The sequence below is a fragment of the Trachymyrmex septentrionalis genome, unplaced genomic scaffold, assembly GCF_001594115.1.
Source record: "Trachymyrmex septentrionalis isolate Tsep2-gDNA-1 unplaced genomic scaffold, Tsep1.0 scaffold6, whole genome shotgun sequence".
NCBI lineage: Eukaryota > Metazoa > Arthropoda > Insecta > Hymenoptera > Formicidae > Trachymyrmex > Trachymyrmex septentrionalis.
Genome location: NW_017305778.1, coordinates 3,330,187 through 3,333,671, shown reverse-complemented (window position 1 = coordinate 3,333,671; position 3,485 = coordinate 3,330,187). Strand labels below are relative to the sequence as shown.

The 3,485-nt window shown below is 29.2% G+C and overlaps 1 protein-coding gene across 3 annotated transcripts in view; it reads right to left on the bottom strand.

Moving 5' to 3' along the window:
- The window catches only part of LOC108752303 (atrial natriuretic peptide receptor 1-like), a 112,265-nt gene that overhangs the window by 48,955 nt on the left and 59,825 nt on the right, over positions 1-3,485 (bottom strand). The window lies entirely within an intron of this gene.

The window sequence follows — 3,485 nt, the reverse complement described above, 5'->3', positions numbered from 1 at the left end:
GAGTATGTGTGTGGGTGAATGTCCGTACATACATGCTTGTACATACATACATGTTACTTGTTCGGTATATTTCACCTGATATCTACGAGATGTATATACGAACATACGCGAGTATATAACTAACAACATACGCAACCGCGTCAGTGTGCGTACACGTTGAACAGTGCAAGAGGCGTAATTATGTGTCTGCGTATCTCATAACCACACGCCTATCTGTCCCAGGCGGGATATTATTCCACGTATAAAGGCTTCGTGTGTTCGGAATTTCCCGAACTAAATGAGTTCGATATATGCATCGAAAGTTCACCGTCAAACGTTCGTGAGGTGAATTGCAAACAACCGACGAAAGCTCAATACTACTCTATGTATTTGTTAGGGTTGCGACATGGATATGTGCAGTTTCGCTGAACTCGATCGATTCCATAGATTTGGAAATATACATATAACGCCACTGCAAACTCTCGCGAATAAACATATGGATTACTTTCGTGTACCAGTAGCATCGAATTGCATATTCAGCAGCATTGAAATTCGATATTTTGCATACGCATATTAGTACGCATATATCTATGTATCAGTTTTAATCCCTAGCAGTTATCTAATAATATGTAATATGTCATTTAAAAAAATTTTATTGGCAGTTTTCTTTTCCCTGTAGCTTTTTTGATAAAATTCTCTCAAATAATCCTGAATTATTGACGAATTATTGACTTACTCATCGTTTGAGCGAAATGAGTATGTTGACTTTTTGCGAGAATTAATTTTGTCTACGTTTCACGAATGTGTAATATTACAGATGTAGTATTTGGTTTTTGAGGCAAATTATTGCTTACATTACTGCCATTTGTATCTCGCAAATTATAAAATTATTTCAGCACTTTCTAATAAAAAATATCGCGTAAATTAAATTTCTCTCAATGAGAAATACGAATAATTTCATTCTACAAATTTTAATTTATTACAATAATTTAAGATATTTTCAACAGACTGCGACAAAGATCTTTAAAGATATCGGTAAATTTGATATTAGATGATTGAAGCAATGTACGTTGTTTTATAACAGTACTATATTAAGCAGAGATCATAATGTGCTGTTAAAGCAAGTTGTAAAGCAAGTTGTATGCAACTGCGGTACTGCATCTCTGATTAAAATCCTGGGGAAATATATGACGTGTGTAAAGCAAAGTTATGATGCAAAACGATACACAATAAATTTCGAAGAAGAGTCGAAGAGATAGAAAGACGATAATAATAATTAAAAATAATAAAATTAATCGAAAATAGATCCGTGTGAAATATACTATCTATGTTGAGTCAAGCGCATAGTATACTTTTATTTATACAAAATTTATAATCTTTTATAATTTTACATTTACGATTGTATCGTAACAATACAGAGAAAGCTATTAAATTTAAATTTATTATTTATTTAATATTTACATGAATACTTTTACATCATAATATTAATTAATAATCATTAATTTCCTTTTTCAAAGAAACATTAGATTTAATCAGCATCGATGGCTCATTCAAGTTAATTGAACATAGAATATTTGAAATAAAACTGTTGTATAAAATGTTAAACTTTTTTTATAACGTTAGGTTGCCATAAAGCTTTGGCCGTTGGTTTTGGTATTTATTTTTGCGATATATACTGTTGCAAACACAAGGTTGTTGTGTTACCTCTTGTCCACCAACTCTTGTCCAATACTCGAACGATCGAGTAACAGTGCATAGCTGTTCCGCATTTAACTCTCAGAATACCACTGTGACAAGTATCAAAAAATACCGAATGCATTTATTATAATTATTACAATAATCGATACATTACGTGTTTAACAATTCATAAGCGTGTCGAATGATTTTAAAATATATGAGATATTTTAGACGCGCGGATAAAGGATATACGTTTACGATCGTATCTATAATATTCTGTAACAGTACAAGTATTTAAAGTCAAACATATTTTGCATGGTACTCTGAATTAAAATGTAATTAATTTTTAATATTATAATAATTGAGATAATGAATGCCTTTTCGTACATTATTTCAATTTTTATTGAAATGATGATAATCCTTCCCATGCATACAATCTTGAAGAGGAGATAAAGAAACTCAGTATCTTATAAAAGGGATTACAATCATAAAGATGGAGTAGCCAAAAGTACTCATTGCAATGCTACTTATTGCACTATTTTGCGTCTTGTCGTGTAAGGGAGCAGCATTAACAATTGGAAGATTTTTTTTTAAAAAATAAAAGATTTTTTAAGAATTAATTTGCAAGTGATAATAATTACTTTTTTAAATGCGATTATGATTATCTACGTTTTCAAGAATGTATAGTGTCGAGAGAGTACAGAGTTGACAATAATCAACCTAATAATTATAATTTTATATACTAAAATACCGTTTTTCTCCTTTAATTGAATCGTTTATTTATATAATTCAGAAAACAGCAATCCAGAGTTTCGTGTCAAGTTCTGCGAAGCAGACAACCTGAATAAGGAGAAAGAGGAGGCTTATAGGGGAGGCATCGGGCGTTAGCGGAGCAACCCTGGAGTGAGTATAATTGATTTAAATACATATTTAATGTAAAATTTCATACTTATCTCTTATTAATTACATTCAAAAATTATAATTAAAAGAAATTTTTTATTTATGAAAGTTTATATTTAACGAAGAGCTTTTTTAGTTATACGTAATTATATTTTATTGTTTTTTTTTATTTTAATACTTATTTGAAGAATAAATTTAGTATTCCGCGCGTTTAATAATTATTCGAAATATGCATTATCTTTTGTACTAATCTGGAATTTTATATTTGTGTGTTATAGTATCGACGTAGTCAGTCATAACAGATTTCTCCGCTGTTGCGCATCGGTCGGTGAGTGAAAAATGAATTCTTTCATTGAGATAGCAGGATTTATGAAAATTATACATGTCAAATTATGATAAATTGTTACATATAATATTATAATATTACATATAACAGTTCATAAATTCTTCCTTAAAATAGATAGACTACAACAAATTAAAATAAATAATTAATTCTGGATGTATTAGATATTGATTGATTCAATTCGATTCTAGGCGAATCTAGCTTAATACTTTATGGCCTATATGTATATAGATTTAACAATAAATAATATGATATACTAATAGACTCTGTAATTTTACACACACTGATCTATACATGCATGTGCGATCGCACATAATATGGAGGAAAGATACCGTGTAAGATTAAACTTTAATTATTTGTGCAATAAGTCCCAATTAAGATTCTATTTCCTTTTGGATATAATCGTGACTAGCTAAAGATAGAGATATGTAGAAATATCATACGAATGGAATATGTGATAAGAATACAAAGATGGATACGGATAAATAGAGATTTTATAATAAGTAGATATAAATATAAATATTTATACAAAGAGATAGATAATAATGTGAGGGTATTATTATTATTATTATTATTATTATTATTA